At 34.9% G+C, this 22257-nt stretch overlaps 1 long non-coding RNA gene across 1 annotated transcript; it reads right to left on the reverse strand.

The window, feature by feature from the left end:
• Positions 1 to 2061: 2061 nt before the first annotated feature.
• On the reverse strand, positions 2062 to 22245 carry LOC136036301 (uncharacterized). The gene is made up of 2 exons (XR_010619687.1): positions 20430 to 22245; positions 2062 to 6677 (listed from the first exon to the last, which is right to left on the reverse strand). It is a non-coding gene; the product is annotated as an uncharacterized LOC136036301 (long non-coding RNA).
• Between the last annotated feature and the right edge of the window lie 12 nt (positions 22246 to 22257).

Raw genomic sequence — 22257 nt, forward strand, 5'->3', positions numbered from 1 at the left:
TGTAAAATATCTTAGGAATGATAAGGGGATGTGCCAGATTGTCAATCATAGAGTGACACTGTGGCAAGAATTGAAATAGTGTATCGCAGAGGGTTGGCTTGCGAAAACATGAACCATTGGGTTTACTAAATGATTTTTAACAAGAAAATATCTGGAAAATGTCTAAGGAATGATGAGGGGGAGGGTGCCCAAGTGTCTGTAATAGTGTGTTACAGTAGCGTGAACTGCTTGGACTAATATTTTCTAGAGCTGAAAGTTAAGCTGGGAGGTGTTTAAAAAACAATTTCGACTGAGGGAGGGTGAAATCTAATGCTCAAAGAAACGATGTATTTTAATCAAAAGCCCTCAAAAATAACTTAACAGTGGCTTAAATTTATCTCTAACTAGATTATGTGACATTTTATGAGAAAATACTATTCAACTGTGCGCTTGTCAATTGGGAATGTATAGTCTCGACTCAAAGAAACGAGTAATTTTCATTAAGTCCTCAAAAAATATCTTAATGTAGTTTAAGCTTACCTCTAATAATAGTCTCCCTTCTGGAATTGGTTTGTAGGATCCCCGCCTTTCTTTAATTCAAGTTTTTTCGCTTATGTTTTATCCTTAATAAGCTTTTTTAATGTTTTGTTTTTTCCATTTTTTGTTTTGCTTTTTTGTGTTTTACGGGCCAGCCACATATTGCCATGGTGGCGTGAATTGCTTGAACTAACATTTTCTAGAGCTTAAAGTTAAGCTGGGAGGTGTTGAAAGAATTTTTTCTACTGAGGGGGAGTGAAATCTGACGCTCAGTCAAAGAAATGAGGTATTTTCATTAAAATCCCTCAAAATTTACCTCTAACGAGATTATGTGAAATTTGAAGAGAGAATATTATTCAAAAGTGCTTTTGTCAACGGGCAATAAAATTAGTAAGTATCTTTTTTCATGTTTAATTTTTTCTATTTTTGAAGTTGAATTGCTTTTTCTGTGTTTTACGGGCCAGACACATATTGCTATGGTGGCCTCAATTGCTAGGACTCATCAGAAGAAAAGCTAATGTGTATTTTTTTTTCAAGTATAAATGATCGATTCTAGTGTAAACGAATATTTTTGCATGAAAATGCCCGAAAAAAATGCCATGTGTGTGAAAAAGACTATTAGTAAAACATGCGCTAAGAGCAACCCCCGATATTACTTGATAATATATTATCTGGCAATATTATCGCATTCTACATAGACTTGACGCTTGATGTGGCAATATCCTAGCATATCAAATATTGTCCTATGCTGCGGCTGAGCTAGCTAAACATATTTATCATGCTTACATCGACATTACTTTTAACTTAAATTTTCATCCTAAAAGACAGAACATCGCCAATGGTGGCCCTATGCTCAAACTAAAAGGACATTCTGGCATCATCATACTATCTCCTATGAGTGCCATCCGGTCACCTTTTACGAGGCGCTTTATCTCCTTATGCCATCATTTGTCAATGTTACCAGATAATTATGTGAAAATACATCTTGTTTATTATTAGTGCATAAAAAAAAAAATACAATTGGAATCCATTAAAATCCTATGAACCGCTTCGCCAAGGACTACAATTTAAGTGAACCTCTCTCTAAGCGTATCTTTGTTTTCTTTCGAGAAGTCAAGGCTATTTTTACGTAATGTTCAAACCACTTTGTAGAATAGATGTTAAACTTAAAGCTTCAAAACCCTGTTAATCAAAAAGCATTGCGTCATTTTTCGTCAAATTGACATTTATGACCCATTTCCTTAAATCTAATACGCTGGATCGGTTGGTTCAATCCTTGATGGTTCGGAAGACCCGTAATCTACAACGAGACAAGAGGTCCTTCTGGCCCAGTCCCTCTTCCCGAAATGCCTAGGTTTTTACGATCTCCACCACACCTTCCCATATTTTTCACTCGATTTGCTTGCTACGGATGGTATTTACATCCCACTTTTTTTGCAATAGTGCGTTGAAATAAGGAATTATTACCTTTCCAGTCACCTTTTCAATGATTAATTCCGAAGATACAAACTCACAAACCATGCCTTTTTGAAAGTATACAACAAGGATCGTCATAACTTTATTCACATACAATCTATACCAAATATACAACATATAGGAAATTTATCACTTAAAAACTGTAAATCACCAACCTTGTAAAAGAGTGCATAAGATAAAAATATGAGATAAAACCCAAACAAGCTCTAAAATCATTTGAGCATTACCAATTTAGAATCAGTAGCGTTAGGCATAAAGAGGTTAACAGAAAACTGAGTTTAATTGTTTTTGTTATATTTGGGGCACATGCGTTCGATGTTGCGAGGCCCACAACCGAGTTATCGTCGGACCTGAAACAAAACGGTTACCTTATATTTTAAATAAGTTCACAAGAGAGTAAAAATAAGGGATTATGGTTTTCTTTCGCAAAAACTTCTTTGAAGAAATGAATAAGATTTGTAAAATTATAATATGGGGTTGAATATTACGACTTCACTTCGCTATACAATATGCACAAATGTGTTGGTTAATTTCAAAGCTAGAAATTCTGAACATTCCAAAGTCTCAATCATATCTGGTCTTCGTCACCTCCTATGATGTACCTTTTTGTTTTGGGCATGGCGATATATCGGTTGTTCTCTGCCAAAACCCACTAATAACATAGAAATTCGATTTTGAGTTAAAGCCCTGACCTCGAAAAGGCAAACTTATTGTCCCAGTCCCATTATTTCTATCTGCTATACTTCTGAGATACGACCTAGCACCTACACGGTGTAAAAAGAGAATTCACCAGCTTTACATAGCCAAAGGAAACAGGCTCTGAAAAAACCCAACCATAAAGTTTTGTAAAAAATAAAGTTCCGGGAAATACTTGATTTTTTTTTCGAACGTTTGAAAAGTGCAGGGACAGGGTTGTGGCTAAGAACAGCCGATAGGATTTTGCAGAAATTTAGAAATAAAATGATTACTATTGACATTAATGCATATTTTTGAATGTAAAATAAATCCGATTATAATCCCTCCATTGCAAATCATAAACTATGACACTTCCACCTTAAAATATTGAAGTAACCGTTTTAAATACTTTGAAAAACTATCAATTACAGCAGGTAACTATTAATAAAAAATCTAAATTTTTCCCCTTCATTAATTCATTCTATCATAATTGTAAACATTACAAACTTTTAGGCCTTCTGGATGCTATCAAACACTGTTCTATATTTGGCTTTGCTTTGGGCAAAATATTAGATGGAATGCATTTATAATTGAGACATGTTACCGTGAATGTCCGAAATCTGGTTAATGTCCACATTCACCTGTGAATGTCTTAATTTGTCTCTGCTTATATTCAATTAGCTTTGTGCGTCAGCTTTTTCAGTCTTATGCAAGCTATGATGGTGAAAGTTAAAGTTCGTTTAAATTTGGTTATAAATATCAGAAATGGGTTAAAAACCTAAGCTAACCAAACCTAACATAACCTGTCATCATTAAACCTTGCATTATATTGAAAAAGTTGACTGGTAACACTGACTAAATAAAAAAAAAAGAAGGTATTTCTTACATTCACCGGTGAATGTCGATATTCCCTAATTTTGGGACATTCGCGGAAACAGATACATTCCATAGCGGTTGCCTGAAAGTCTTAGGGGTTCCCAAAAGAAAAATAAAACCTCATGTATATGATTCTTAAGTCTCTCAACGAACGTGTATCTCCAATCAGAATCTTGAAAGCGATTTCAAAATGTTCAAGTCATGTATAGGAAAATTCTGAGTGCAAAAACAGTGGAGAACAGATTTGTCTTTTAAAACCCAGACGAAGAAAAATAGATCGATAACAGTAATTCAAGAAGCTGGTTTGTGAAATTTCACTGCTATACGACCTCTCTACATGAAAATTGCTTTTAACATCGTATCTTTGTACAAACAATTGGTAGTTACGATAAAGCAATGATGGTAACATAACCCCTTCAAATTAAAAAAGACGAAGCTTACTCTCCAATACCCGTGTGGTTCACTCTTTTTTACTGTTTGAAAAAAACATCTTTTATAAGTTTTTATGCCAAATTAAGAAACTAGAACATATTATCAATTGTTTCAAAAGAGTTACTTATTAAAAAAAAGAGTATTTGAAATACAAATCAAAATTTGATAAGAACAAAACGAACGAGATTACAAGAAACAAATCAGGAAAATCAAGAAGATAAAAAGCAAAGAATCATTCAGTAAAATCTAATTCTATTCAGGCCCGTTAGTCATTAGTATTGGTGGAAGACCAACAAAAACGATTTCGAAAATAATCTTCTTGTTTTTACTTTCAGTTTTACTCAGTATGAACTGAAGGTTCTAATGAACACATATTTCACGATTTTTTTATATAAATACTTAAGAATCCTCTAAGCAAAAAGAAAAGAGTTGTAATTTCAAATCCAAAGATGATATGTAATAGCTTACAGGAGCCTAAGAGTATTTGGGTTTTCGTAGAACATGGCAATGTTTGATGTATTAACCAGGGTTGTTCGGGATATAAAGAAAGATACTGCTCTCGGAGAATGAGTGATGAGCTGCAGTAGAAAGTAATTATCTGGAGTATCTTCACGAGCAGAGGTATTATTTGGCTCAGAGCTAAAAAAAAAAAAAAAAGTAAACGCCTATTGAAGAGAAGATCCAGGAATCTTGTTGTCCTAGGGCCTTGGTTTTTTACCCCTTTTTGTTTTCTTTTTTTAATTATTCATGGCAATTTAGGACAAAACAACTTTATGCTTAACACTATTTTATATCTAGACTTAGAAGAATACATAATAAAGCAGGAATAAGAACAAGAAAAAAAATTAAAAGAATTCGATAGAAATTAAACAAGTAAAAATGTAGCTGTACAAATAGCTCGTTGAAATCCCAGAAAAGGAATGTCATACAAAATATAAAGAAATGACAAATCTCATAAACTCCCATCACCAAAACACTAGAAATGATACTCCTTCATCGATACACTCAACAGGGTTGTCAGCTCGGGCAGAATCATGAAAATTTCAGTACATTTCGCGGCAAAAAAAATCCATCCGTATAGCAATAACACAAGTAGCAAGTTATAAAATATATATATATATAATTGAAAGCAACATTATAAACGTCTAAAGGATAATTACTATTAATGTTTTCAAACACTAATAAAACCATCAAAGAACTAAACTGAAGAATTTATAACAGGATACGAAGCACGGTCTCGAACTTGATTTTTACACTTCACCGAAGTCCAGAACTCACTCCTAAAATTGTAGTTGAATGAACTACAAGTACGGCAATCTTTTAAGATATTTTGATACATCCCTTCAGACAGGTACGAAACCTCAAGTGACTCAGCCTCGAATAATGCAAAAAAAAAGGCAACTAGACAGAAAATATGAGATACTACAGTGAAATTATCAATGTTTCAGAGAGGCATAGTGCCGGTTTTGGCCTCTCTTGCGCCCAGGAGAAAATCTTGATTAGTACCCCCTCCTATTGTCTCCCGAAATTTTCACACAAATTTTAAAAAAAATTTAATTTATTAGAAACATTTTCATTTACCAACATTTTCCATTTATTAAATCTGGCTTTTCTGACTTTAGCCTCTACAAAATTATTCATTATCTCATTAGGAATGGTGATGAAGACATGGGAAAAATGAAAATTTGGGAGTTAATTCACTGATATTTACTGCCAAATGAATCCTGTACTTCATTTTGATAAAAATAAAATAAAAAAATATAAAATGATTATAATCGTTAGATTATTTATTTCAAATTTTGCGCCCCTAAAATTTCTGTGTCCGGGACAAGTTCCTCCTCTACCGACCCCCTAAAAAACTGCCTCTTGTGGGGCATGCCCTCAACCCCTTCCACTTGCGTTCGCACAATTCGAAAGTTTTTGAGCCTGCAGCAGAATCCGTTTAACTCAGAATTGATTGCATAAAATTTTTGAAAATTATTATCAAGTTAACGGATACTAGCGCACTGAATATATTTATTGGAGAGCAATTAAGCAATTTGTAAATTCACAAAATAGAGACATTTAAAAGAAGAAAATGTACTCTTTCCTTCAAACAGCCAGACTCTTCTCCATAAAAAGACTATATTCCTCTCTGATGATATGTAATATGCCATCTATATAACAGATAATTGAGAAAAAAAGAGGGCAATAAAATCGGAAGGTAAAAGTTACATTTTATCATATACTACTTAAAAGAAAATAGATAGAATGCGAATGAATTGTTTATGGCCCGGATAGTAGTATCATCCTAGAAGAGAGCATAAATTATCCCAACATGCTTAATATCGTATGGCGAGACAGAAAAGGTTATAATATTGAGAATGCTTGATTCATGCTAACCATCAGAACAGATTAGATTCCAGACGAGATTCAGATTCAAGAGGTAGCTATGTACGAACTATTATTTAAATGTGCCTAAATATACAATGTCAAAAGTATGATTTGAGTTTTGGCTGACAACCTTGCATAAAGGAACTAAAGAAGTTTAATATAAATGGAAAGACTGGAGACATTTTCTTTTACATGCGCAGGCGCTCAGCTGTCTCCATACCCTCTAAACTTTAGAGGGAAACAGGCGCAGCGCTCCTTCATGACCCCCATCTTGATTTCTGTGCGAATACGTCAGCTCTCAGGTTTTGGGCAAAACATATTCCAAGAATCTGCAAATAAAGGTAGATGTAAGAATCACTAGAAAAACTCAAATTGATAATAGAAAACGTGGATATTGAAAGTAAAAAAAAAAAAAAAATACAATACTGCAAATAAGTAATACGAAACCGCGCCAACACACTAAATAATTGTTGTTCTCAACTGTAGATTTTTTTTACTTTGAAAATCCTTTAAAGCAGGAGTGGCAGCTATTTTTCTAGGTAGAGACATTTTGAATCCTATAATAGAATTCTGCATCCCTATTGGAATACATTATAAAATTTTGTGACACTTTACTTTGTATGTACACCATTTTGAGAGCAGCTTGGCGCAGCGGAAGCGCGCTGGGCCCATAACCCTGCCTGCCTTATGTACGCCATTTTACTTGATTTTATACAATTATTTTTTTTTCTTCACCCATCTACAACTCCTTTCTCATACCCTAGGATGAGTACTTCACCGACTGTAAGTCCCAGCTTTAATATTAAGTCATTTATCAGTAACAAAGCTCTTACCTTTGTGGCTAAGTATGGAAAAAAGTCAACTATGTATAAAATTGTATTTTCTATAAATTAAATCGTTACATATAAAAAATCGATGGTGTTTTCTTTTGGTTTGATTTTGGGAAATAAATTAATCTTTCCGTAACCAATCCCACCAAGTTCACTTAAAAAATTGTTAAAAAGATTTACGACCAAATACTTGACTTAAATTTTCACTTTGTGGACTCAACTGGGTATTTCCTAAAATTAAGCAGCAAAACAAAAATGATAGAAAGTGTATACCTTTTTTAGGAGTGGACTGGAAAGTCGATACTAAAATGCGTAAAAATGTATTTTCATATATAAATATAAAAGCAAACGCCCACAAAATTTTGAAATTTCCTCTTCAATATTATTAGTGCACTAAAATCCAAAGCAGTAATAAAATTGGATCAGAAAGACTTGATCAAACTGGCTTCTGCAGGTTCATATAGATCCATTTTTCTCTTCTTAACCCGAGAGCTCCAATCCACTCAATTTATGAAACAAACTCCACCAATACTGTATGGCTTACAAATCTTTAAGAAAATTTTAATGCTTCAAATTCCGCAGCATAGCACAGTTTTTCAACCTACGTTCAAGGAACCCATGGCCAATGCTAGATTTGGCTGATAAAAGATATGAGAATGTGAATCTCCCAATATGAGCAACAACAGAGAGGTAGTTTTCAGGTTTCCAAGATAAGGAAAGGGGGGCCTGATAAAAATGGGAGAAGGACTAGATGGGGAAACAATAGAGATAAAACAGGGATTGTTCCATAACTAGGTCTATATATAATTAGAAATAACCTAACATTGTTTTGGAATTATTCAAAGTCACTCTGGTATGTTTATAACAGTCGAAACTCTTAAAAGAAAGTTTATTTAGAAGAAAAAAGAATGAAACAATCAACCTTTTAGCTTACTGTGTCAACACATTGCTTTTGGCCACCTTTATTACAGGACATAACTCATCTCTGTTCGTACCAAGGACAAATAGCCAGTTGAGCATTCCTTAGAGAAAGCATTTATGTTTTTCTGGTGACAAGGACGCAAGACGGGAAAAAAAATGAGGAAGTTCGTTAATTGATTAATGGATGCTTTTTTCTTCAAATTAATCTTTCACTTGGCACTTATTTAAAATTATGAATAGTATATTATGCAAAATTCACCTGTAATCTTAAAAGGTAATAAGGAAGAGGACTTTCACCAGTAATATATAAAAAATTATTTTAAAAAATCCACCGAAAAGTGAAGAGCAATATGAAAACCTAAAACGAGCAGAAAAACTGTTATAATAAATCAAACCTAAAACGAACAGGTATTACTATATTTAAATGAATCTCTTGAACGAAACCGTTTTCTTTCATTCTTTTCTCGAAAACGGCACTAATGCTTTTCTGAAATTGGGTTTCTGGCAATTTCAGGTGTGAGAAACGATTTCACATAGGTCATGGATAAGAGAAAATTCCTTGCCCCCTCCCAGCGCCCTTAATATATTTTTCTTAAATTGTCTGCTAACTGAAATTAGAGACCTAACAACCAAAAACTGTCAAAATGAAAGTTGACTTTTGGACAAGGGAAAGTGAACATCAATCTCGCCATGACTATTTTTACACGTTCGGAGTTTGAAAACGGATATTTTTAAAATATTGTTACATGAGAAATATTTCCCGCTAGGAAGTTTCACTAAAACTTCGTTTTCTATTTAATGAAACTATGGGCCGTGGTTCGCTCATTACTACATTACAGCTAATGCTTCAGGAACAACTGTTTCTGGAAGTTCAAAACCACATTACCTGCAATGATTTTCTTCTCAAATTTTGGAAGATAGGAAATTCAACGAGAAACAATCATATCACAATCCATACTTTTGATTTGTATCTTTGGTTTAAATTTCATTCATGAAAAGATACAACCAAAACTTTAATCAAAAAACATTTTGAAATCTGTTTATTAAATACAACCTTTTTCAGGTGTTTCGATTTGGCAAGGTCCAGTTCAGTTACAATTAAATAAAAAAAAACTAATTTTTTTAGCTGAAAGTAAGGAGCGACATTAAAACTTGAAACGAATAGAAATTACTCCGTATATGAAATGAGCTATCCAATCCGCAATCCCTCGCTCTTTACGCTAAAGCTTTTAATTGTTTTAACAAGTAGAATTGTGGCAAAGAGTCAAACTTTAGCGTAAAGAGCGAGGGATTGCGGAGTGGACAGCTTATTTCATATACGGAGTAATTTCTGTTCGTTTCAAGTTTTAATGTCGCTCCTTACTTTCAGCTAAAAAAATTAGTTTTTTTTTATTTAATTTCTGAACGTTTTTGAATTAATGCATGTTTGGTTTTGGCTCTCCGCACATAAATTATCAAAATGAATTTTGTATATTAATTCTTTTTTTGGCTAAATGCCTTTCTCTTAGTTTTGATCAGACAATTTTGAGAAATAAGGGGTGGAGAAGCAGGCCTATTTGCCCTCTAATTTTTCGGTTACTTAAAAAGGCAACTAGAATTTTTAATTTTTAACGAACGTTTTTATTAGTAAAAAATATACATAACTTAAGAATTAACTTACGTAACAAACTTTCATAACCTTATATTTTTATTATGTATACGAGGGGGTTTGTACCCTCGTTAATACCTCGCTCTTAACACTAAATCGTAAGTTTTGTCCCAATTCTTTAAGAATGACCCCTGAATCAGAAAGGCCGTAGAATAAATAGTTGAAATTACTAAAAATACTTTAGCATAAAGAGCAAGGTATTTATCTCCTCCTAAATACCTCGCTCTTTATGCTGAAGTGTTTTTAGAACCCCTCATATGCGTAATAGTCTCTGTTCGTTTTAAGTTTCAATGCTACTTATTCCTTTCATTTGAAAAAACGTTTTCATGTTTATTTTTCATTGTTTTCTTATAGTAATGCTAGAGAATCCTGCGCCCTTGTCATTGAATTTTTCTTCCCCCATGACAGATTCCTCCAGGGAAAGATCCTCCAACATAGCCCCCTCTCCTCGGCCCCACCCCCAAACAAAATAAAATCCCCCTGAAAACGTCTGTGCACTTCCCAATAAACATTACTATATGTAGGGGGAAGGACTTGCAGTCCTTCCCCCGGGAACTGTTGGGGAGTAAGTCATCACCAAAGACATAGTTATTAGGTTTTTGACTTTGCTGAACAATATGGCTATCTCAAAATTTTGATCCGGTGACTCTGGGGAAACAATGAGGGTGGGAGGGGGCCTAGATGCCCTCCAATTTTTCGGTCACTTAAAAAGGGCACTAGAACTTTTCATTTCCGTTAGAATGAGCCCTTTTGCGACATTCTAGGACCACTTGGTCGATACGATGACCCCTGAGGAAAAGAAAAAAAAAAACAAAAAAAAAACAAACAAACAAATAAATACGCACCCGTGATTTGTCTTCTGGCAAAAAATACAAAATTCCACATTTTTGTAGATAGGAGCTTGAAACTTCTACAGCAGGGTTCTCTGATACGCTGAATCCGATAGTGTCATTTTCGTTAAGATCCTTAGACTTTTAGGGGGGTTTCCCCCTATTTTCCTAAATAAGGCAAATTTTCTCAGGCTCGTAACTTTTGATAGGTAAGGCTAAACTTGATGAAACTTATATATTTAAAATCAGCATTAAAATGCGATCTTTTGATGTAGCTATTGATATCAAAATTCAATTTTTTAGAGTTTTGGTTATTATTGAGCCGGGTCGCTCCTCACTACAGTTCGTTACCACGAACTGTTTGATAAATGCGTTACAACACCCAGAAAAATTTTAATTTGAAAAAAAAGAAGTTAATTAGATGACTTTACGAAAATACTGTTTACCAGAGACGATCTTTTGTAATCTTACAAAATAGGTTCCCTTATAACAACAAAACGTTTAAGAGCCGAGTGTCTAAACAATTCAGATTTACCTAACAACCCCCGATTTCAGACATTAAAGTCCTCCCCTCCCCTAGTCACCTTGTTACGCAAATTTTAACGCATAAAATGTTAAAAAATTCCAAATACTTTGAGGGAAAAAATGCAATTATTGCAGATATATCAATGAAACACGGCTCTACTAGCGTTGGGAAAAGGGGTTTGGAAGAAATCAAGACCAGCTTTTATCACAAAAAGAAAATCTCAAGGAGAGCCCATTGCTAGGATGCACACAGACTACCAAGTAAAGCTTCAGTCCTAAGTGCGAGACTGTGATAAAGCCGAGGCTTAGGGCGGTAGACTACATCATAGTCGATAAAAGTTGGGCCTTAAAAATTTTCTGATGGATTAGCCTAGGAGTAATCGCCTGAAATTGGCAACTTCTGTGATATATTACCAAGGAAGTGACCCAAAATTTGAAAGTGCTGAGTTTGTTTGACCTAAAACAAGGAAGACTTTCGCCAAGGAATCAGTTAGAACGTTGACCTTTATAGTCGAGGCATGGCCATATTCGGGGGGGGGAGGGTTACGGGTTTGACGCCCCTTCTTAATTTTTGTCTGACTTGTAAAAAAGTGGTAAATATGCGCAAAAACAAATTTTTGACGTGTTGTGAGAAGTTTTTTGGCCCCACCTCTGAATAAAAATCCTGGATACGCCCTTACCTGTGACCTAGTAAAGAGCGAACCACGGCCCATAGTGACCAAATGCTGAAAAAGCATTAAAAATCTTTCTTGTGAGAGAAAATCTCCATTTGCTGCTCATTCCGGAGACATAACTAACATTTCGATTAATTATGATAGTAAAAGTTAATTGCGGAAACAAATTTATAGGAATTTCCAAAATTAGCCTGAAAACCCTAGAAAATGGCGCTGAGGCACGTGCACCATTGGAATCTCCATGGTCAAAGACCCTATTAAGGAGAAATACAGCCCCCCGTCTTGAAGAACAAAAAAATTTTGTCGAGACTAGGAGCATTTGAGAGGATATTCCCAAATCTAGTTCCCTTTTTATGCAACAAGAGATCGTAACATAGTAAGGTGGCATTTTCTGCCAGTTTGTGTCACCAAACGTCAATTCCAAGGGAATTTAAATTTCATGACAGTCACTCAATTTTCTATGGTCTAAGAATCCAAACGAAATGTTTTGAAGTCTCGTCATGACAAACGACAGCAGAGTGGCGCTTTCTGCCATTTTCTGCCACAAAAAATTAACAATTACCCAAAGGGGGCCAAAGGGTAAGAGAATGGAAGTTTACGGATAGCTAACAAATTGTTCACGACGTAAGGCCGTATACAGAATGTTTTGAGCGCACTCCCCCACCATCTTGACATATCACTACATAGTACACTTTCCTATCACTGTATGTCACATATTCTCAACTTTTGCCCCCAGAGGGTCAAATTACCGAAAAATACAAATTCTACAAGCGTAAATCGACTGTTCATGGTCTAAAACCCTAGACAGTAAATTTTAGCCCGCTATCTGGAAAAAGGTTTCAGCTACTGATACAGCCAAGTTATCAACTAGTCTTCCAGATATTCATAACATAACAGCGAACAATTTGAACATCTCAAATCGTTAGACCTTGACAAGCGTTGAAGAGTTTCAACAATGACTCAGAGAATCAGTTTATTTAGCCGACTGTGAGCTGGGGATTAATCTGGCGTTAACCAAAATACGTATGATTACAAGCCTGAAAAAAAAGAATTCAGAAGGTACTGTTCATCTTGTCTATGTGCACCCCAGTGACAAAAAAGAATGCGAAGAAGTTGAAAAATATTTGCTATTTAATAAGTAAATGTATAAGGAATTTTCGGAGTTTTCAGGTCAACTCTAGGCAATCTCTAGACCAACTCTCTGTTTTAATCTCATTTCTGCTGGATAATTTTTTAAATGCTTTTATAAAAGTGTTGTTTTGCCTATCAGAGTTCAAAAGGCTACTCATCATATTAGAAAATCCCTCCCCCCTCAAAAAGATTTAATCGTTACATTTTAAGATCTTGGCCCAATACCTTTTTGTGGTCTTTGGCGAAAAGAGCAGTTTGTACTCTCTGATTGACAGCAGAACTTTAAAAATGGAACTCAAACTAAAAGTTTATGATTCCATATTTTATGTTCAATGAAACAGTGGGGAAGATAATATTGGGAATACATCACTCTTTACTATATCAGCGTTACTGCGTTTTTCCGTTAGTATCTGAAATCTATATATGTATAAATAAGTTGTCTGTGTGTCTGTGTGTCGAGTGACGTCATGTTTGTGTGTCGACTGACGTCATGTTTGTCGACTGACGAAATTACAGACCGGGACATTGGGACACAAATGACGACCAGGACATCTATATATATATAAAAATAAGTTGTCTGTGTGTGTGTCGAGTGACATCATGTTTGTGTGTCGACTGGCGTCATGTTTGTCGACTGACGTCATTATAAGGATTGAGCTGTATGCGTCATGAAATTGTTTGTCGACTGACGTCATGTTTGTTAACTGATGAAATTACATACCGGGACACTGGGACACAAATGAAGACCGGGACACAGGGAATATAAATGACAACCGGGAACCACAAAGAAAAATTACAGACTGGGACACCCGGACACAAATCACGACCGGGACACAGGGGATATAAATGACGACCGGGACACAGGGACACAACTACAACGGGTACGCCGGGGGCACAAGCGGGATATATAAATGACGACCGGGACACAGGGATTCTTCGAATACAAATTACAGACCGGGACACAAACGACGATCGGGACACAGGGTATATAAATGACGACCGTGACAACGTTGCATGTTCAAGAGTCAGTAAACCTGTAAATCTATTTATATGCACAGACAATGGGATAGAGAAGAATGTTGTATATTCGCATGTTTTACGTAGTTAAAAACATATATATATATATATATATATATATATATATATATATATATATATATATATATATATATATATCTATATATAAAAATAAGTTGTCTGTCCGTTACGCCAGATTATATCTTCTATATATATATATATATATATATATATATATATATATATATATATATATATATATATATATATATATATATATATATATATATATATATATATATATATATATATATATATATATATATATATATATATATATAAACGAAAACAAACTAAAATGTAAAAACTGGGAATTGCATAAATATTTCGAACTATTTTAACAATAGATTAAAGTAATTCGGAAACCTTAAAACAGATACTTAAAATTTGAGGTTTATTATAAATTGTTGAGCTTTAGCAAGCTTGGCATAAGAGGAATTTTTAATATAGATCTTAAAATGACAGAAGAAACAGCCGAGGAAGCTGCTCAAATAGTTAATTCAAAGAGAAATTTTAGTATAAATCCTACAATGGCAGAAGAAACAGCCAAGGAATCTGCTCAAAGGGTTTATGCCAAAAGGCTTGCGGCTAAAGAACACAAAACCGCGCAGTTAGATGAAAATCCACCTGGACAGCGAGAGTCAAAACGTATCAAAACTGAAAATGATAGCGATGATGATTGGGTTTGGGATTTTGACTTGGATAAGGTCGTCAATGCCTACCAGATTTTAGTAAAAAAAACAAAGGTTCGGCGATATGTATTTACGTCTGAAAAATAAAGAATAAAAAGAAAACTGAAAAAAGAAAAATGGTAAAAAACTAAAAAAAACTAAAAAGAAAAAACTAATAAAAACAACTTAAAAAAAAAACTAAAAAATAAAAAAAATTAAAAAAAGAAAAAACGTAAAAAGAAAAAACGTAAAAAAATACAAAAAATAAAAAAGGTAAAAAACTAAAAAGAAAATAAAACTAAAAAAAGCTAAAAAACTAAAAAGAAAAAAAAACTAAAAAACTAAAAAAAAAAGAAAAAACTAAAAAAAAAATTGGGAATTGCATACATATTTCAATATATTTTGACAATAGATTAAAATAATTCGAAAACCTTAAAACAGATACCCAAAATTTGAGGTTTATTATAAATTGTTGGAGCTTTAGCATGCTTGGCACGTAAAGATTTTTCCAAGTGTCAATGTTAGAACCGGGACACTGGGACACAAATGACGACCGGGACACAGGGAATATAAATGACGACCGGGACACTCAAAGAGAAATTACAGACCGGGACACCGGGACACAAATGACGACCGGGACACCGGAACAGAGGGAATATAAATGACGACCGGGAAACTCAAAGAGAGATTACAGACTGGGATACCGGGACACAAATGACGACCAGGACACAGGGACACAACTACAACGGGGACGCCGGGGGCACACGGGGATATATAAATGACGACAGGGACACAGGGAATGTTCGATTAGCAATCACCATCAACAAAGCTCAAGGGCAATCGTTAGAATAATGAGGTATAGATCTGAATACAGATTGTTTTTCCCATGGACAATTATCTAGATTACCTATTTTATGGTAATCTAGGGGGTATATATATAGACTAGGGGGTATATATATATAGACTAGGTGTTGGGGTGGCGCGAAGCGCCACCCCAACAGCTAGTCTAAATATATAAAAATAAGTTGTCTGTGGGTCTGTCGAGTGACGTCATGTCGTCATGAAGTTAGTTGTCGTCATATTTGTTATGACGATGACGTCATTAAAGGTATTTAAGAAAATCGTTCTAAGACAAATTTTTAATTGTAAGAAGATCGTGGACGGAAAAATGTTTAATTGTAAAATGACTGAAGAACCTACAATGGCAAAAGCAGAGGAAGCTGCTCAAAAGACAAATTTTTAATTGTAAGAAAATCGTGGACGGAAAAATGTTTAATTGTAAAATGACTGAAGAACCTACAATGGAACCTGAATGACTGAACCTACAATGAAGCTACTCAAAGAGTCTATGCCAAAAAACTTGCGGCTGATAGAGAAAGTAAGAAAAGAAAGCGTGCTGAGGAAAAAATAAAAAAGGAAAAAAACTGAAAAATAAAGGAGAAAAACAAAGCTAAAAAAAATAAAAATGAAAAAAACTAAAAAGGTAAAAACTACAAAAAAAAAACTAAAAAGAAAAAAGAAAAAAAACAAAAATAACTAAAAAAAGGTAAAAACCAAAAAAAAACTAAAAAGAAAAAAAGGGGGAAAACACAAAAATTTATTTCATCATATACCATTTCAAAAACGAATGTATATACAGACCGGGACACCGGGACACAAATGACGACCGGGACACAGGGAATATAAATGACGACGGGGACACAGGGAATGTTCGATTAGCAATCACCATCAACAAAGCTCAAGGGCAATCATTAGAATCATGAGGTATAACTAAAAAACTAAAAAAAAGGTAAAAAACATAAAACTAAAAAAGACCAATTCAAAAACGAATGTATATACAGACCGGGACACCGGGACACAAATGACGACCGGGACACCGGGACACAGGGAATATAAATGACGACCGGGACACTCAAAGAGAAATAACAGACTGGGACACCGGGACACAGGGAATATAAATGACGACCGGGACACAGGGACACAACTACAACAGGGATTCCGGGGGGCACAGGGGGATATATAAATGACGACGGCGACACAGGGAATGTTCGATTAGCAATCTCATCAACAAAGCTCAAGGGCAATCATTAGAATCATGAGGTATAGATCTAAATACAGATTGTTTTTCCCATGGACAATTATATGTTGCACGTTCAAGAGTCGGTAAACCTGACAATCTATTTATATGCACAGACAATGGGACAGCGAAGAATGTTGTATATTCGCAAGTTTTACGTAGTTAAAAATACATATATATATATATATATATATATATATATATATATATATATATATATATATATATATATATATATATATATATATATATATATATTCACAGGTGGGACGCAGGGACACGACTACAATGGCGCGTAACTAATATGGCACGTAACGACTTACGCGCGCGGGGGGGGGGGGGGCTTGGGGGGCGCGAAGCGCCCCCACCAACTAGGTGTTAGGGTGGCACGAAGCGCCACCCCAACAGCTAGTATTGTATGTAAATCTATGACTAAGAAGTGGCACTAACATAGGATTTGACAATGACGTCATAATTCATAGAGGTCTTTTCTTCTTTTTGCTGTTGTTGAAATAAGTGTTTGACAGAAGAGGCTTCTTTCTAAATAAACATGCATCAATCTTTTAACTATGTAATGAGTGATTTGTACTGTAGGGACTTGTGATGTCATTTACTTTGAAGCAAAGTATAAGCTTCATTTAATTGTGATTGAAGTGCATAGAGAGTTATTTAGCAAAAACAAATGCTACAGCATTTAGTAAGAAAACATTCGGGTAGAACTTAAAATATATAAAGAGTTAAATCCCGTAAAAATGTTTTTACTAAGTGAGCTGTTTCAAAACATTTCTTTGATCATTACAAGCAGTTCACCTTTTAAATAAACATGCATATTCTAACTTTTAGCGTTACATACCGTGATAGCCACCAAGCATTTTTAATTGAAGATTCCCGTAAAGGAAATACCATTTGTGCGGGATGTGGGCTATCTTGTGAAGCAATTAGCAGACAAATGTTACCTCAACAAAAGTCGATTATGCCGTATCGTCAAGAAATATCAAAGCCAAGAAAGGCTGGCGCTCCAGGAAAAATCATAGTCCTTGACGTTCATAATTCCTGAAGGCAGAGCGATGACAGTGGTCAAGTACGGTTCTGAAACGTGGACGTGAATGGAGTGAGAGGAGTTCGCAAAGAAGGATGTGAGGAAAATTGGAACTTCTTGGGATGGTGTAAAGAGAGAGGCTTTAAATAAATTGGTGTGGAGGAGGAGCGTGCATAGCCGTGTTGACGTCAGGCAACCAGTGCTGCAGTGAGTTGGTGGTAGTAGTAGTATGTCTTTTCATAAATTAATTTCCCTTCTCTAGGACTGGTTTTTTATTATTAAAATCTTTACAGCATCTTTTGATCCATTGGACAAGTACACAAATAACACATGGGTCGAAGAGTAGCTAACCAACAGCAAAATGTTTGCTAATCGTCCAGTAATGTATCCTGTCTTATTCTGTTACATATATTGCTTTTATAGACTCGTACTATATCCCCAAGTCTAATATTTAACTTGGTATGGTCACCACCCCCCAATGCTTCTGCACTGTGGGTTACTGAAGTTACTTTATATTTCGTTGTGTTTTCTTTCCATTGAACTGTTTCAATTAACAACAAAACAAAGTTTTGCATACTGACCAATGAGATCTGCTTAGCGACAGTGCTGATCTACTCATTCACTGCCCTCAGGTGGGATGGTTAGGGGAAAGTCACCAGACCCTTTCCAAGTTTTTTTCCAAGATAATCCTAGATGCCCAGTTGAAGCTCAGTTGACATTTGGCTTGCCTTGCACGATAACGCCACTATCCCTCACCCCAAACCAAATATTAGCCAAAACCAAGAATCAAACCAGCGACCTTTCTCACCATTCGGCCAGGATTAATTTTGTTTAAATTATGATACTATTTATCTTGGCTCGTCCTAGTTTTTCGTGTACAGTCTTTCAACAACTTACCAGGATCGTTTCATGAAATCCTCTGACGTCATTATCATTCCAACTTTGGAATGATGAGTTGGCACAAAACATGCTATTAGTAATAAAATACTGAAAACAGAAGTGTGGCCAGAGTTGTGGTCCAGAGACAATTTTCGTTTTTCTTTTCTTTTTTTTTATTAGAAGGGCAGGGCTCGACTCAGGGATTTTTTTTCTTGCTTTTAGAAGGTAAAAAGTGTATACTCTAGTCTTCCTTTATAAACCCCTCTTGAAACAGTTTGGCGAAGATTAGCCAAGAATTATTAGGGGGAGGGGATCAAAACCTTTGGACTCTTCCGTTCTGGCTACGTCACTGAATTAAAACGAGTGCCAAAAGTGGTATAGGCCAACACCGCCAATATCATATATGCATGCTCGGTTACTAAGATCACGTTACCTGGATTATTCCAGCAATGGCGGCCATTCCCGCAACAATAAACATATTCCTTTCCAGCCAATCTTGGCCAGCTTGGAGGCAACCCTTCTCGTTGATAATTTTTCCTACGTCCAAGTTCTGTTGAAATTATACACTCATTAAATACACAAGAATTAAATCTATACCAAATTATTTATCAAAAAATAAAGATGGAACAAAAGATTTTCTTTGATTTTCTCAGACACTTCAAACTGACGATGATTTGGCTTAAAAGAAAAATAAATATGAATTGATTTGAATCTCCTGTATCTCAATTTCTTCTTCTTTTCCCGCCATTTCCAAATTTTTTGTCCCCCTCCCCTCTCCCTCTCAGAGTATTTTAACTATTTTAGTATAATAAATTGATTAAATGACATTCGCCATGACTTTAGTGTGACAGATGTCTCCCTCCACTCCCTACTAGAACTTTCTCCCTGTTTCGATACTCCTCCCTTTAGGGACTGGATCTAAATTTACCAATTTATTCCTGTAGAATTTTGTACTTGTACCGAACGTGGTGTTTTTTGGGCATTTGCCCACAAAATTTTAAATTAGAAGTAAATATTACGAGCATCACAGATTCACAAAATAAACAGCACAACAGTCAAGTCGAAAACTTAGCATTTTTAGTATTTTTTAACTAGCCATTTCGCTCACTCCAGCCAAACTGAATCTGTCAGCAGCATAAATCCATTAAAACGGCACCTCCATGAAAGGAGCACAACCGTCAGACAGGCATGCAGATGACCAATCTCTACTCGATACATATCACTGTGCCTTACCCAAAACTTGAGTTCTCTTCAATCACTACCGTCAGTTAAATTCACAGCTTAGATATACACTACAGTTACGAAAACTCCTATCTTGCCCATGAGAAGCTTTTGGTACGGAGCAGTGAGTTTGTCCAATTGCTCCGATCTTTTCGATTCAGACTGCCAGTTCCCTGTCTCCAGCCGCTAGCATCGCTACCGCGCACTGTGTCCCAAAAATAAACCGAGCTTACTTAACTGTATTGTATATCTAAGCTGTGGTTAAATTGCAGGCAGACACAGAATCAAAATTAACCGATCAAAGTAGTTACGTTTATCTAGTGAGTGACAGCTAAAAAGTTCTCTTTCTCATTTGCGCCAAGCAACAGCAGGATTCCAATCTTTAAATAATTTTAAAAATAACTTAGGGTAATGTTTCATTATGAAATGACTTATTTATTAAGCTGAACTTATTAAGCCACGATAGTTTGATCTTTGTCTGAGCATCAAAGAAAACCCTTAGCTCTGTACTTACACGCCTACTAGAATTGTTCGGGATATGAACAGAAAAAAATATACCTGTAATATAGCTATAGAAACAGTAACACATGCAACTGGTATAAGGTTCGACTCCACCCATTCTTCGCCAGCTCTTAAGCAACCCCTCTCATAAACAATCAACGATTTATCACCAGTCTAGAAGAAAAATGTGATAAGCAACAAGAACTTTAGAGCACAGGCCATTCAAAAAAGTAAAAGAAAAAAAGTTTTTGACTCCAAAACAACCCCTTTGAAACCAATGGTTCCTACGCAAGGTTACTTATTCAAGACAGGAAACACCCACCCAATGAATGAGAAATATCTAATATACCGAATACAGAAATGCTTCGAAAGCCAAATTAAATAAGTACATTGTTCTTTTTTTTATATCTTGATGTTCGATACCCTTGATTGGCTCTCATTTTGACATACCCATAAAAATAATCCTGCAAGTGAGAATTAGTAACAAAAAGTAACTAAATATTTTTGCAGTTGAAAACTAAAAAAAAGTAAATCAAGATATGCATTCAGAATTCAACAAGAATTTTTCATCACCCACGGTTTTGTGTAACGATGCGAAAAAATGATCTGCTAAAATTCAAGTGTTTTGGATAAAACTACTTTATTTTTACAATTGTGAAGGAATGCTACTTAGTTAGCTTCATTTACTTAATTCTAAGATGTAATCAGCTTATGGCTAGCACCCCGAGTTTTTGAAGGTTTTGGTTGATTTTTGGCTATAAAAAAAGATTAAAAAAATCCTTAAGCAAAACCGTATATGTTAGCCAATTCATAATTACATTTTTGGATTCAGCATATAAAACTAAGCTACGATAATTTTTGAAAAAATAAAATATATTCTGAAACAAAGAAGGAAAAAAAATTATTAAAATAAATAAAATCCCCAAAATAAAAAATGAAAAAATTGCGATTGGTAGAAGGAATCAGATTGTCTTTCCGAATTTATTGCAAACAGTTTAACATAATTTTAGCTCCCAAAACAACAACAAAAAGTAATTTTCGTTCCCCAGGAGCTATCATAATTAACGGTAATTTAAAAACACAGGAAAACAGACACTTAGCGAGTAAGAACAGTTGCTTCACCAGTAAAAATATTGTTATTGACCTTTTGTTGTTCTCAGTAGATAAGGAGTCTTATTAATCATTTTTTCATTGTGAAACAGACTTCTATCGTTCATCATTACTTCTATTTACCATTACATGCAATACCATGCGTCATTCTAGTTTCAAGCATTCATCATTTTAGTAGAAACACATCACCATTTTTCCAGGCCGAAAGACCGCTTGCCAGTGTGTCTGAACTTGGTCTAATTGAAAAACCTATTTCATTTTCAATTTCTGCCAATTGTTTGTCTCACGGAAATCAGTTTCATTTCTCTCGCCTCTTTGTTTCATGGAATTATTCAAATTAGCTCCTGAACAAATCCTATGCTGAGGACAACTTAAACAGGGTAGCTATTTGAAGTCACTTCAATTTACCCTATATCTTTTCTACCAAATCACTAAAACCCATTTGAACTTACAAGCAGACGTTTGGGCCCACTACCAATATATGGTACTGCTTTCGTTTGTATGAATGTCTCGACCAAGTAAATTAGAAGGCAGTAAATTATCAAAATAAGAAGGAATAAATGTCAGTAAATTTAATTAGAAAGAAAAATGAAGCATAAAAGAAAGGTATCACCTTTAAGTGTTTGGAAATAAAATTTCCGATTCCAAAACTTTTAAACAATTCTTAATAAAAATCAATCCAGACATTCTAAATAATACGGAAAAATGCATAAACACACACTCAATAGAACTTTTATAAGTTTAAGTTTATTACACTCAATAGAACTTTATAAGT

Source organism: Artemia franciscana, chromosome 15 (genome assembly GCF_032884065.1).
Source record: "Artemia franciscana chromosome 15, ASM3288406v1, whole genome shotgun sequence".
NCBI lineage: Eukaryota > Metazoa > Arthropoda > Branchiopoda > Anostraca > Artemiidae > Artemia > Artemia franciscana.